At 47.7% G+C, this 15,424-nt stretch overlaps 1 protein-coding gene and 1 long non-coding RNA gene across 3 annotated transcripts in view; one reads left to right on the top strand and one right to left on the bottom strand.

Annotated features, from left to right (window-relative positions):
- ct (homeobox protein, cut) overlaps positions 1-15,424 on the bottom strand; it is a 760,713-nt gene that overhangs the window by 519,017 nt on the left and 226,272 nt on the right. The window lies entirely within an intron of this gene.
- LOC135898497 (uncharacterized) overlaps positions 1-15,424 on the top strand; it is a 61,997-nt gene that overhangs the window by 37,027 nt on the left and 9,546 nt on the right. The window contains exon 1 of one of the 2 annotated variants that reach the window (XR_010563348.1): positions 1,282-1,678. The exons of the other annotated variant lie outside the window; for it this stretch is intronic. This is a non-coding gene — a long non-coding RNA (uncharacterized lncRNA). Of the gene's footprint in view, positions 1-1,281; positions 1,679-15,424 lie in introns of those variants that run through there. 2 annotated transcript variants of the gene reach the window in all.

Here is a 15,424-nt window from a genome sequence, read left to right as displayed (position 1 = left end):
GTTACCCCAGAGGACGTTCAGTAACGAAAAGTATCGCTCCAACCACAAGGCTGCGGTGACAACCTGGGTTACAACGAAAATACTGCCATTGATGTACAGGCCGTGAGATTTCGAGCACCACTAGCTGAATCCGAAACATGGGCGAACCGCGCGACCTCGCTCGGTCGCTGTGCTGCACGAAAGTAAACCAACCACGCGTGCAAATTGAGGGTATGTATACCGCGGCCGCTCTTTGTTGGCTCTCGAACGGCACGCCGTCGGGCGCGCGTGCGCGGCGAACGCCCGTTCGGGCGGCAACGCTGCAGGCACGCACGCAGCAGCGGCCGACGCTCGCGGCAGCAGCGAGACGCCGCGACGAATATCAACGGGCGAAGAACGGGGAGGAGGACCAGCAGTGCATCGTTGCCGATGGCGCCCGATTGCAGACAACCGGGAGACGGCGGCTATTAGCGCCGACGGGTGGAGACCGCGAGCCGCCCATTCGGCGATGCAGTCGGATGGCGCGTGCGCGCGTCTGCTCGCACGGCTTCCAGGCAGCAAACAACGCCCCGTTGGCTCGCTTCTCCCGCAGTCTTGGAGTCCACGGCTTCGCTGACGCTTACTGCCTACCTGCCGGTGGGGAAGCCAGTGTTTGTGCTCTTTAGCGGCATGTGCTCGCGACTACACGCGCTGCGCTCCTCTTCTGCTGCGCTTGTTTTTCGAGGGCCCGCGTTGCTCGCTACTAAGGGGCACGGGAGGAGGCGAGGAGGGAGCGATCATCGCGTCGCGCCGCTTGGGCTGCCCTGGCTGCTCTCCCTGAACAGGCATAATACGTACGATCGCTGAAAGGAATCGCTAATGAGCGCTGCCGAGGATTCCGCCGCTGGCACGCAGCGAGCGCGCGTTGACATCGCCGCTCGTTCACGGAAGGCGAGGCGCGCACTCCCGATCCGCCGCCGCGCAGTCGGGCTCGGAGACGACGCCTTGGCGGGCAACGCTACCCATCCGTGCGTGCAGCGGCGCTGCTCGAGGCACGAATGTTTCGTGAAGGTGCTGTCCTGCACGAGACGTCATTGTCCCATTTGACGTAGACTATTTGTCGCGTTCGACGACAAAGGCAGATGAGCTCTCAGTGAGGATTCTACGTCCATAAATCACGACACTCCCCATGTGTGGTACATCCTCTGCGACTCAAACACAGCATCCCAACGCTTTCCAATTTAACTATTTATGATGCCTTGTTTCCACGTCCAACTTGTCGATGGCATAAAAGAAATTTATAGTCGGGCGGCTGAGAAAAAAGGGCACAGCACAGTGGTTACCGAGTCACTAAGTTGCCACCGAGAAGGCGCAGCTAAGGCGGCGCAGCCGTCCTATTTGCCCTTCACAGTGTCAACTGTTTGGTACGGTGCTCACTTGCTTCCAAGAGTGCAACCAGCGAGTGGAATACCTTGTGTGCTTATCTCGAGCTTACCTAGGTTCGGCGGAATTCGGTTCATTTTCCAGCATGAACCTTCATTCTGACACATATCTCAGGCTCTCCTCCGGCCTGCCAAAAGATGATTCAAGCCTGTGGTGTGTCGCCTGCATGTGACTTAGAATAGCATCCACAATTATACGCGCCGTCTTCTCACGGGAGTGACCGACAGCCGCGTACGTGAAGTTTGTGCCAACACAGAAACTATCGCGCACCTTTACTGTAAGTGTTTTCTCTTCATATTACTAGCAATCACGCGTAACCGAGCTGTACAAAGTTGACGGTTGTCTCCTCACGAGGGCGAACTTCTTCGACAAAGGTGCTGACCGATGTCGACTCGAGAGGCCTCAAAAGGCGTGTGTGCGCGAACAGTATCATCACTATCAACATTATTTAGTTATTCTGGGCTGTGTAATCAACCGGAAGTTCTATACCATTACCCCTAACCCCTCTCATGTGTCCACGCATGCTTCTCTCTGCTTCTCTCTTAGCTGCTTTCGAACAATCACAATTTTCACAGCTTACTGAGTGACTGCAAAGCACACTGCTTGAAGCAAAGTTTTCTCCAATAAAAGGTCAGTTTGAAGATGTCAGAAAAGTCAGAATTCTTTGCCAGAAAACAAGCTTCCACGCGTGCCTGAGATAGCATCAGCTTGAGTGCGTATTCGTACTGTGTGCGTGTGCCTGCGTGTGCCTGCGTGCGCGTGCGTGCGTGCGTGCGTGAATGCATTTGCCCGTGTAGGAAGTGACATTGGCAGGACTAAAAATTAAAACGATGACGAAACACGGACGGGACAGCGCTTGCCCTGAACTGTACGTCAACACTATGGTAGAGAGAAGCACAACAATATTGTCGTGTCAAGTGGCTCCATTTCCACAAACACGCTTTGATCAGGACTCGTTCGAGCCTCCACGCAAGCACTTGTTTATGTTCCCGTGTACCGGCGCAGCACGCAGGATATGTTGGAACAGAAGTGCTTCTTGGCCCAGTTGGTGCTTCCTAAAAGAGATGTTTTTTTGCCGCAAGTTAAAACACACACAAACTGAAGACATGTAGAAGACAACATGGGCGGCACTTCCAACTAATTTAGTTTGGCCGGTGACCCTGGAACACATATACACATACACGCATGCGCAGGCTGTTCACGAACCTGTGTTATCCAGCGGTTGAACGATCTGGTTTTCGATTTGTAGAGCAAGACAGAAGTGTCGCTAATGGCACTTGAACCTTTCTTTTCTATACAATAATAATGGCACATTTTCCCGCGCACTGCAAGGCCTGCATGTGCAAACCACGTTTTTATGAGATTAAGATTCTTGGTAGAAGCAGAAATCAAACAGTACGTGAGCTAATGGAAGCTTATTATATAAAAAAGAAAGGTTCAAGTTGCGTTAGCGATACGAACGATAGATTATCGATAGAGATTGCTCGACCGCTGGATAACATAGGTTCGTGAACACATTGCGCTTGCGTGCATGTGTATATATATTCCCGGGTCACCGCCCCAACTGAATCAGTTGGAAGTACCGCCCGTGTTGTCTTCTATGCGTCTTCCTTTTGTGCGTTTTTTTAACTTGCGGCAAAAAGCAACTCTTTCAGCAAGCAGGATATTCGGCATTCAGGAAGTGTTCAAGGGGCTTAGTGGTTATGCAGAAGTGAGGTGATATAACCTTCATGATTAAGCCTGCAATTTATGCGACCGAGCGTCGCCTTCAGTAAACACTGCTGCGAACCTTACAAATCAAACAAGAAAGCGCTTCCTAGCCTCCCCCATTGTCTCTTTTTGGTGGTGAAACGATGTTACTTTAAGTTTATCACAAAGACAAGCAAAACTACATCACCCAAGTTTTGCATCCGGCTACCACGCGTCCCTCGGAGTTGCTTCGGCACAAAAGAATAATCAACTCCTATCTGACCCAAGGTAAACCAAGAGACGACAGAGAAAGAAACCGTGTCGACTTTGTAAATTCGCCTACTCAACTCTGGCGCGCACACCAATTATGCTCGAGCACCCCAACTCTTGGCGAGAACATTTATGTCGTTTCTTTCCTTTTGTTTGCGTGCCACATCGAAGTGCGCCCACGGCCTTCCAAAGCCTCGTGGGACAGTGCCGTCGCGGGTCGCGACGCCATTTAGGCGCCATTCACGAGCGACGCCGTCGTCTCGTTCACGTGTACGTGCGCGCGCGTTTTCAATGCGACATCGAGACTCACGTACGCGACGCGGTCTTGCATTAGCCGCCGCTCGAAGGACGAATCCCAGCGGCCCTAACAATGCAATTACCAAGCGCGCCACCGGCCAACAATCGCGGGCCCAGGGAAAATTGCGTTCGTCGCGGTGATGACCCGTTCGTAGCAGTCGCGACAAAAAGAAACAAATCAAACGAGCAAAAGGAACCTAAGAAACAACAATCTCGCACCCGCTGCATCAGTCGCCTAAGTGTGTCCTCGTGGAGTTCGCCACCACCCCGGGATTTCTTCGCCGTTTTATGCGCGGTATCACGATGCCTGGAAAGAAGGGGAAAAAAAAAGCGCGCACCGACCGTGCAGGCTACCTGCGTGATACAGGAGCGAGTTCAGCAATTAGACCTTTTTTACGGTCTATTGTGTGTGGCGCTCGAAGAATCGCACATTAGGAGATAGGCGAGAGAAAGAAAAACATGGAGAGTTCGCTTTGCCGGAGGCTATTAAAGGCGCGTTACTCGGATGTAAATTGTCCAGGCTGCGCCTATATGCTACATGCCCGCCTGTGGCGCACGCTTGCTGTTCTTTTTTTTTCCTGGCTGCCCCGTCTATCTAAATTGTTCGTCCGCGTCGTCGGCTTCCGAGACGAGACGCGGCGCATGCATGACCGCGCGATGTTTTTCCCCGCCGAGTCTCGTGGAATCACGTGACCAAGTCTCCGTGGGGCGCGGCGGGAAGGCGTGTTAATAAGCAGTCGCCCTCCCGCATTCTGCCAACTCCATAGTGTACCTCCTGCCGGTCCCGGCTCGTCGCACATCGACATTCATCTAGCGACTAAAGTTAGGAGCACAAACCGAAGTTTCAGCCGTGGAGGCTATGTCGGCGAAAAGGACACTGCTAGAATAACGCTTCCCACAGCGGTCTACATGAGGAAGTTTAGCCTTAAGTAAACGTGCTTGTATTCGAAATGAAAGGCTTCGCCGGCGATTGAGTTTTCTACAAAAATCACTCAAGCGAGCTCTGGCACTGTGATCGTTCAACTATAAACCATGGCTACATGTATTGTCTAATTTTCCTGCTTGTGGCTTCATACGTCCGTAGAGTTAGTTGTTACGCTTTATCTAATTTTTGAAAAAAAAAAAAAAGAACCAGCTCTGTAACGCCAGCGGTAGTCCGGAATAAAACACATGTGCCTTTTGCTTTTCTAAAACCTGCTGTTGGTTAACTGTCGAATAGGAACTCTCTGTCGGCAGCTGTGCACTCGATTTGGCAGACGTGCAGGCTTTCTGGTCGGAGACATCTGTAACACAGATCATCCGTAAACTGTAAGAACTGGTGGCGCAAAGAGAGCATGCCGAGCAAAATTCGTATCACCTGACTGACATACTATACTTGAAAATAGCACCAATGAGAAGTGTGAACTTATATATAGAGATGGCACATTGCTTAAAATACCAGAAGGGTCACAGAAAGGAAAGACGGACCTTAAGGCCCCTTGTGTATTATCACAACAGCACCTCCAACGAATAAATGTGTGCATGTATGTAAGTATCTATATATATATATATATATATATATATATATATATATATATATATGTGTGTGTGTGTGGAACGCGCGGCAATTGGGGATCTGAAGAAACTATCGAACACCTGTTGTGCACTCTTCGCCCCTAATACGACGTCCAGCGGATGTTTTTACAGATCGCACTAAGCTAACTGAACTCTCAGGCATTTTCTGAAACGAACTTTTTTAAATTATGCCCACGTCCATTGCTGGTGCAGAAAGCTATTCATGCGCTACTGCAGTTTTTGAAGAACACCGGTCTCAGTGACCGATTGTAGCCTTTCTATGCGTCATACTGTGCGCGCGGACTACTCGCTGGCTCCCTCGTTTAACCTTTTCACTCCCCTTTCCTTTACTTCCAGTGTCTGGACGCTTGTCTGGATGACCTCAGTACATATCCTCTCCTTGCTCTCTCTCTCTCTCTCTCTCTCTCTCTCCCTACGTACACCGAACAAAAAGCACCCAAATAGGGTCAAATTCAGTGAAATCTATAATGCCACAATTACGTAATTTCTGTAATGATGTAGTGTGACGATTCCTAAAAATTCAAAAAATTGAAGTTTTGTCTTCATTTTATCAGCCAGCCATGTACAGGTGCGTTTTTCAGCAGAAAAAAAGGTGCGGGCTGAAACTTCTCTGTCGTTTTTCAGCCCAAAGAAGTTTCGAACCTCAGCTGCCAGCTTATACTAGAGCTTTATTTAGCTGTTCCATTAAGGGATGTTGCAGTGGACGCTTCCTGCGGCTACTTGGAAGCGATAGAGGCAATTATTCAGTGCCATGCACTCAATGATAATGTCGCCAGCTTCACTTCTTGCGCTGTCATATGCACTCGAGATACCGGGCAATATGCAGTAATGTCAAAAGGAGCCGAATTACCGCGTTATGCAGGTATTGTAACGCTATTTTATTATTAATATTCATGTAAACCTCATTATTATTAAGATGACAACATTCTTTCTATGTGGTGTAAACATCCCACACAGGGAAAAAGAAGTGGGCTAACAAATGTCTCCTGAAACGGAGACGACGCCGACCTGCTTAAAGAAGAGGGAGAGAGAGAGAAAAGAGGGGGAGGAGAGGAACGCACACCACATTACATCACACATAGTAAATGAGCGCTATAGACGATATTCAAGTCAAGCGTTGCTTAGAAGGACGTTAGCCTAACGCACTTTAGGCTGTTCTCACAGGCAAGCTAAGACACAAAGATAACATTCGACCGTTTTTTACAACGTAGTATCAGAGTCGTGTAGCCATCGCCATCCTCGTTGTAATCGTCGTCGCGGTGCCATCGTCGCTGCCGCTGTATCAGACCGCCTCGCATAGGTCATCGTGACGTCGTGGTGCATAATGTTACGATAGGCCAGCGAGGGTAGTGATCTTCTAGCCTCTCCTGCCTCGCTGCTACGAATCGCTTCGTGAAGCCAACAATGCGCCCCCTTCGGACAGACCCACGGCGCCAGCCGGGCGAGACACGTTTGGTGGACCGAGTATTTTTTGTTAGTTCACTGTCGCCTTCATGGACCAATGGGAGAAAGAAAGTCCTGGAAAAGGGTGTTCTAAGACCTTCCCTTACGGACTCCGATAACGACCACGGTCGTTTGACAGGCGCCCCAGCTAACTGCTGGGTCATCCCAGGAACCCAGATGCGCCAGCTTGAGTCAAGCGTGACAACCCCTGTCTGCAAAACTCCTATACTTTCTGTGTGTAGAATAAACAAATGGGCGGGAGTCAATGTATGAACCCTTGATCTCAACGCGGGTCAATCGACAACTTTGGACGCTCCGTTGACGAAGGTTGGACGGCAGTTTCCCTGGCCTAGGGGCCTAGGGAAGACAGAGGGAGTTTAAGCACAACTTTTTCGGCTCCTGTGTGTGCTTCACTTCAGTCATGTTAGACTTATTAGATGTAACGTTCTCCATCCTTCATGTAGATATTGTAAATAAACCCAGTAATCCTCGTTCTCGATGAGAACATGTACCTCCGTCCAACAAAGCCCTTAGCGTGGATGAGTCGAACGAAGGCATGGGCCGCCTACCCCTTTTGACAAGCCGGACCCCAACTCTCACAATGCATATGTGTATAGTAAGCTACCATGCGCAGTTAATTAATTAAGGCTTGCAAAGGTATCCAAAACCAGGGATTCCTATTTTTAACTTCCTTCGTTGCCCCTTGATATCGACCAACACGCGCGTGCGACACGCGAACAGGCAGCGGTCCAGGACGCCTTCCTCCAACGGCATACAGCCTTGGCGACAAAAGCGGCTCTTTCGGGTGAGCGACAATCGTGGCACCGTCCGTGTGTAAGCCGCTGATTAGACGCTTGGCGAACAATTGCGCGGTGCCGCGCGACCTTCGCGCGTTCAACGTTCGCCTATCGCAGCGAGAAATTAAGTCGAGAGGGCTGCGTGCCTGGTCAGAACGCGGCGGAGGAAGATTTTGCCGCGATATACGCGTGTGCGGCCTCCATATGGCGAAGCGTGGAACAGAAAGAAGAAAGCAGTATTATGGTTATACGTCTCTTGTTTGCTCTAAACACACACCATTCTTGCGTCTCGGTCCTGCTTCTAATGCCTGGCATAGCGCGCCGCAAACGGAGGTAGCATGCGTGAGCACGTTACGACTGTATTCGTGACAAGCCAGCCGCCTGACTGCAAGAACGAATTGCCGAGACTAAGCAAACAATGCGTAAGAAGGATATTTTGGTCCCTTAAAAGGCGGTTACAATCTAGCAATACGGTATAAGGTATCCAAGATGGCAGCTCCTCGACCTCCATAATGTTCTTAACGCTGATTGAGTGTGTGGTCCAAGCTCACTAGTCTATGCTTAGCCTTGGACTGCGCTCGTGCCTCGCACGCTGGAAATCGCCGCCGACGGCCACAACGGCAGCTATATCAGCAAGCGAAATACTTGGCTCAACGTAAAACCTACCTTCGAACTAATTGAAAGTAAGTGCGTTGAAGACAACATCTCACTTTGCATTGGGTTGTCTTGAACTCGCTTAGTTAGACAGTATACCGTTCCAAGCGCAGCAGTCTGTAAGGTGCAGTGGAGGGTAAACCTTATAATTTTTGCCACAACCTGCTTGCCTTTGACTGTGCGACGTTTGTCATGCATGTCTTTAAGAAGCTGAGCAGTCCGACGCCAAACTAGTGATTGCAATGCAATCGGCAGGTACCGACTTAGACCGTTGTTTATGCCTCAGACTGGTGTTTAATGACATGGCGTAGTATCTGTCATACCTTTAATGACTCCAGTGTTAGTCATAACGCTAATTCGCTTCCAACAAAGGCGCGTGTAGGCTAAAATTTAATTCCGCTACGTCGTCGTCATGGACTGAAGCGCAGGCTGCATACGCTTCAGATCTAAGGAGCGGGCAAAGTTGACGAGTAAATTGCATTTTTGGTCGACACCATGTCGATTAACTTTTCACTTATGCTGCACATCATACGGTATCCATGTAACATAAAGTAAAATATTGAGCCCTCAGTAACAACTTTACGAACATACAATTGAACATTCATTCATTCATTCATTCATTCATTCATTCATTCATTCATTCATTCATTCATTCATTCATTCATTCATTCATTCATCAACAACAACACAAGCAAATGGCAAGAGCAAAGACAACGTCTGTGACTCCTTACGAGAATAAATTTCGCCTGCACACAGATAGTCTATTGCTGTTGCTGCTGTCATGCCGAACTCGTGCAATCGTCGTTGCTGTATCGCTGCTGTCACGGGGCGAGCTACAGCTGTTTCTGGTGGCACTTAGAGCTTTCCCTTGAGTGGCGCTGCACAATTTACTTTCCGGCTGCTTGCCGCGTATACACCTGCAGGCCGCACTGGATACACGCGCACACATTTCGCCAGTACCTCCCACCGCATATATATATATATATATATATATATATATATATATATATATATATATATATATATATATATATATATATATATATATATATATATATATATATATATATATATATATATATATATATATATATATATATATACCCCTCTCGCGCGTCGGGCCATCCCTCTCGAATGCCCCTCTCGAATCGAGCCATCGCGCGCGCGGGCGCCCCCTCTCAGCGGCGACCGAGGGTCAAGACGATTCCGCGGCCAAACACGGCGGCTCAAAATCGGAACGACGCGTACGCGCGAGCCACACGATGAGCGCCGGGGCGCGCGCTTGTGTTCCCGACCGGTAATTGCGCATCGCGTGCGGTGTGCCGTCGATGGGCCCCTGCCGCTGGGCCGCCGTCGGACATGTTCGGGAATGGATCGGCCGCGCAGAGCTAGTTCTTTTTTTCGGGGCGAGGCAGCGGGCGAGCGCGATGATCGGGAGCGCCGCGGGCCGCTCCGTTTGCGATTAAGACGCGCGCTCTCGGATCCGTCTGTGGCCGCGGCGGCGCGGGATTGTGAAATTCATGCGAGCGCCACGGCAGTTTGACAGCCCGAGCAGGCTGCTGAAGCCTTCTTCCCATTCAGGGCATACCGAGCCAACCTCACCTCCTTCCATCCCCGTGGCGCGTGGTGGTTTTCATATATGCGCGCGAGGCATTCGTTTATGAGAGGAACGCGATACCCGAAAAACCGGTTGAAATGATCTGCCCGTCTTGGCTTTCGAAGGCATATTTTCTGCGGCGTTCCTGCGGGTCACTCTCTCCGCTCTGAAGCGGGCACCCCGCCGAGCAAACAGCGGAAAGGTTCGGAACAGCGAGAGAAGCTCGCTTTTTCGAGTCTGCCTTGCTACTTCGCGTATTTTTATTGAACGGCTTGGCATGTATATGCGTCTGCCACCCATTGCATACGGGAGTGGCCGTTCATTATTTTGCTTTACATTCCGCGAGCTTCAAGCAGGAATACCTCGTGTGGAGCGGCAAGCTATAGGCAGAGAACGTTATGTACTGGAGTCGAGGAAAGAAACCTATCGCTACGAATAGTCCTCTTGATTCGCTCAAGCAGCAGAGAAGCGCCGCAAAAGAAAAGGCCCTTTACTGGTGTGACGTCGTTTTGCTCTTATTCGTTATACCAACCGCTCAACTGTCTAGTTTCGGACGGTACGAAGCCTCTGGAACTAGACAGTTACAGCGACGCCATAGGACGAGGAAGTCAAGGTCGTTGATTTACGATACCTAAGATATTGTGAGCGAGCCAGCTGTACAACTATACATAGCCACTAGATGGCAACTACAAGCGCCCAGGCGGTTATACACGACCTATACCTATACCTATACCTATACCTATACCTATACCTATACCTATACCTATACCTATACCTATACACGAGCCAATTTTGTACTCGTTCAACAACTTATCGTTTGTAAAGAAAGCGTTGACTTGGTTGTTGACAACGCTTCCAAATTGATCCGAATAAACGCTCAATTAAAACTTTTATGCAATCTCCAAATGGTGGCCGTATCTCCGCACGTCTTCTCAGCATGTATCAGCACTCACAATTTACCGCAATGTTACTCTACAATTCCCAAGCATCCGCTTCACATAACGATGCCCTGTAAGACACGGTGTCACTTCGTGGCTACTGCTTCGTACTTCCTCTTACACGTTGTTGTTCCTCACATTTTTTTCTCTTTTCCCTCCAGCAGCGCCAAAAGTTTTTGCAGCACTTGCGTTATTGTGATGCAATCAAGTTATGCGATCCGTGATAAATATTTTTCCCTCTCTACAACGCAACTTTTGTTCTGAGGTCGGTAGGTATAATTTGTTCACTGAATTCAGCGCAGATCCAAATAACGCTTTAAATGCGGCCTGTGTCCTGCATGATAGGAGTGAATCGAACAAGAAACGTCGCTCTGCTAAACATGCTAAGTCCATTTTTGAGATACTGTTGGCCCTGTAACAACTTTGATCTTAACAAGCTGGACCGTCCTGAATTAGGACGGGCTTTGGAAAGAGAACACGCAGATACACGTCAGTGGCACATGCACATAAAAATGGCACCAGTCCTGTATTTAGGTGTGCCCTCTTGTTCATGTTCTTGTCATACTACAAGTAATTATTTAGGCGCTCGTTCCACTTGATCTTGGCGTAGCTAGGCAGGCAACCTGTACAATGTGTAGATCTTTCCAATGAGAGCTCTCTTGACTTCACCAAAACAAATTCGCACTCCACTGTAGTAAGCGGGCGTAAGCACTTACTCAAATGCATTAGGAGAATGACAACATATGCTTTCTGTAGCTGCTTGCATAAGTGTAAGAACATGGCCTGACTTTAAAATGTAAAAAGGAGAGCGAAACAGAAGAAAGGATGGGAGGTTAACCAGACGCACTTTTGGTTTGCTAACTTGCGCTGGGGGAAGGGGATATAGGGATGAAGAGAGAGAGAGAGCGAGCAGTTTTGTGCACCTTTGAAGGTACCCATCGGGTTGACAAACGGCCGTCGAATTTTTACGCGCTAATCAGCGCGTAAAAATCAAGGTACGAACGTAAAGACACATACAGCTCTTTACATTAATACCGTGTTTTCTTCTTTTTCTTTATTTTTCTTTTATAACGCGCTGGTATTTGAGAATAATTAAAAACCAAATAGCCCGAATTTCAGCTCTACAAATGTTCACCAATAATTGTCGACTTGAAGCACTGCAATAACGCTTTCGTGGCCTTCTGTGCCGTCGAAGTGTGCGGTCATGGTACAAGGACCTTAATTTTCGAGAATGCATGGTCTGAAGTCTAGTCAGTTCAGTGCTGTCCAGAGAAGTTCACGCTCGACGTCTTATGGGGCACAGAGATATGTTCAATCGTTTCTGAAGTTCCACAAGAGTCGCACATAGGCGTATCCTCCATTCCGATGCGAAGTGAGTAGGTCTTTGTAAATGCCATCCCAAGAGGCGGCACAACAGTGTCGCCTCAGAGTGCGAAACTTTTTGTGGCACTTGTAGCTTTAGGGATGGATGGATCAAGTACATGAAGATCACACTTTGGGAGGTTGGGAGAAAATCAACATTTGTGTGTCGTAGCTTTAGCCACGAAATTACGCTTTCTTGCAGCGTCGGTTCTAGATAAGAAGATCGGAACTGGTTGAGCTCCTACGTAGGCGCACCGGGCGGATTCGTCGGCGAGATGACAACAAGCAATGCTGGCATGTCCAGGCAGCCACTGAAATATAATTTCATGCTAATGTGGTGACGTTCTAACCCGCAGTTGAAATAAGGTACTTCAATTAGTTTATGTTGGTCGAATTTGTGGCCGACAAACAAACACATAGATAAGAGTCCACCTTGCACGTCCAGAGCACACCATCTTCTTCCGAGTTCCACGCCTCTTCATTGCCTCGTGTCTCCCGATGATTGCATGCTACAGTCGAGTGCTCACAGGGCACGTACCATGTGAGCATACTCGTCCTCGCTATTACTGTTTACCTGTTCCACATGTGCGCCGTGAACAACTGGCAAGACGTAGGAACCGGCGCGTGTAACTTGAAGGCAGCAACTTGTGTCAATGTGACCGTTTTTAGGGGATTTTGAGCCGCCCTTGTACCATTAATGTAAAAGATTAAAGTAGCAGTAACGAGGCAGCGAACCCGTACACTTGTTGCGAAAGCAGGGGCTGGCTGAAATCGGCAATTCTGCGAAGAGGCGAGTTTACCAGAAGATGTAGCAGCGGTCGCGGCTCGAAGCTGCAGGTCACGTCGTGCGCGTGGCTTATGCGCAGTGCGGGAGAGTATTGCGGAAAAGACACCCAACACTATCGCTTCCCAAGGTCGGATCAACGAGCATCGTCGCCCGCACGGTTTCCCGGGGATTATTATTGACTGACTCACAGCGGGATATCAACCAGTAGTCGAAGCTACTTTTGTCCTGGAAGGCGGAAAGCCCATTGGGAGGCTCCCATTTATACGAAGCTCCTCCGTTCTCTTTCATTTTCTTGCCAGCAACAGTGGGAAGATAGACATTGATAACACCAGTGCCTGTCTGACGAGCCCGGAAAAGACGGAAGGCGTGCCCAGCATTGTGCTTTTGGCACTGCAGGGAGCAAATTCTCGAGGCTCGTGGTGCATTGATTAACTTGCTTCTTAGTATATTTTCTGTAAGAAGAGATGGTGACTTATGCATTTACTGTGCGAACTAACTGCGCTCGCCCTATTGAGACTTGGCAGCTCGCAGCACTCGCAGGCGAAATTCCCGAGCGCTTAAGCACTATAGTAACCTATATGATAAAGCAGGAGCCTTCAACGAAGTCTCCCGCCACCCTGCTTTAATATGCGTGCGTGTGTATCTCTCTCTCTCTCTCTCTCTCTGCGGTTGCTTTTCCTTTTTATGTTTATTTTCTGTTTCCGTTTACCCTTCCCTAGCGCATGGTAGCTAACTTGATGTTTGTCTTTCGATTAACCTCACTGGCTTTCGCATCTCTCTCTCTCTCTGTGTGCGTGTGTCGCCTCAGAATTTGCTGCACTGATTTCCGGCTCGCTGCTCATCTTTCTCTCTTCCTATTTCTTTAATTAACCTTTCCGTTTTCCTCCGTACAGAATAGCAGGCCGGACTTCCTTCTAGTTAACTTCCCTGCCGTTTCTTTTTTCTGTATCTCTCTCTCTCTCTTTCTCTCTCTGGGTGATAAAGCAAGTTGTGTGCTGAAAAAGTGTTCTTTAGTAGCGTTAGCTACGTGGGCAACATTCCCTTCCCTGCCTCGTATATATATATATATATATATATATATATATATATATATATATATATATATATATATATATATATATATATATATATATATATATGTGTGTGTGTGTGTGTGTGTGTGTGTGTGTGTGTGTGTGTGTGTGTGTTCTCAAACAACAGCAATAATAATAATAATAATAATAATAATAATAATAATAATAATAATAATAATAATAATAATAATAATAATAACAACAACGCGGGTGCGCAGCCATAGTATTACAATACGTGTCTTCTAGTGCGCTTACGTAGAGTGGTGCAGCGACTTCTTATTCGAAGCGTAAGTGCAATGCAGTTGTGAAAACACAGAAGCGCAGCTCTGCTAACGAAACAGCACACGTTTGTGCGCAGAGCTGCGAGAGTGCATGGTGTACAAGTGGATGTTTGAGAAGGTTGAGCGACAAGCCTGCGGTGTACTTATTGCATTTATGTTTATCCATGCGGATTTTCATGTCTGCAAGATTGTAAATATTTTATTACCCAACCAAGTGGTGCAGGTTGCGCAACGTCCGACGTGTGTATTGTGCGATGCGTTATGGCGAGAGGGGGTTGAATACCAAACTTTTTGAATAGGAATCAAATACGAATAGTAAGCATCGAATACCGTACAGAATATTGAATAGCCAAGAGCGGAGCCATATATTTAAGCAAGGATATTTATTCCGGCATAGTTAAGTGCAACACTGCACTAACTAATGCAAAAAGACAGGAAGTACATCAGGCAAAAATGATACATTTTAAAGTAGAAATAAGTAACTGGTCATTCAAATAACTGCACGAAAAACTTGACCACCTTTAGAGCGTGGTTGCGAACGAGCTCTCCAAGAATGAATGGCTGCTGTATGACTAGCCTTCTGTAAACGCCAAATAAATGGCTGATGAAAAAATTATCAGAAAGTGTGACAAAAAATAAAGCTATTGGAGGACTTATGTGCCGTAGACACAAATAAAAGGGCCCATTGCAAGGAGAAGATCACTGGTTGTAGCAAAAAAGATAAAACTATTACAGCACTAGACTCCCATAACACTAAATTACAGAGTACAAGAAAACAAACAAACAAACAAACAAAGAGAGAAAGAAAGAAAGAAAAAAACGAAAGAAAGTAAGAAAGAAAAAAAGAATCACTAATTATGCTTCTACACTGCTTCGAAAATTATGTCGTCGTTTCAATTCTGATAACTTGCGATACTTGGTTTAGCAGACAGAGAAAAGATACTTGAATAGTCGACTGTTGCGAAATATTTAGTAATTTCCAAATATTAGAAATTACAGAATAGTTCCTCCCCGAATACGAATAGATAGTCTGTAACATTCGATTCATATTCGAAACTTCGAATATTCGCCTACGCCTAGTTACACCATGAACATTGAGTTCTCCTGAGACAGTCGAAGCTTTCGCGCTTCACCAAGGGGGTATCTGGTGTTTCAACTTCGAAGGCCACAGGCTACCTACTGGAATGAATAATCTGAAAAGGGAGAATGATTCATGATTTTGAATAATTATATAACGATATCGTTCGATTTGTGTAATCT

The sequence above is a fragment of the Dermacentor albipictus genome, chromosome 2 (assembly GCF_038994185.2).
Source record: "Dermacentor albipictus isolate Rhodes 1998 colony chromosome 2, USDA_Dalb.pri_finalv2, whole genome shotgun sequence".
In the NCBI taxonomy this organism is placed as follows: Eukaryota; Metazoa; Arthropoda; class Arachnida; order Ixodida; family Ixodidae; genus Dermacentor; species Dermacentor albipictus.
This window is presented reverse-complemented; position numbering and strand designations above follow the sequence as displayed.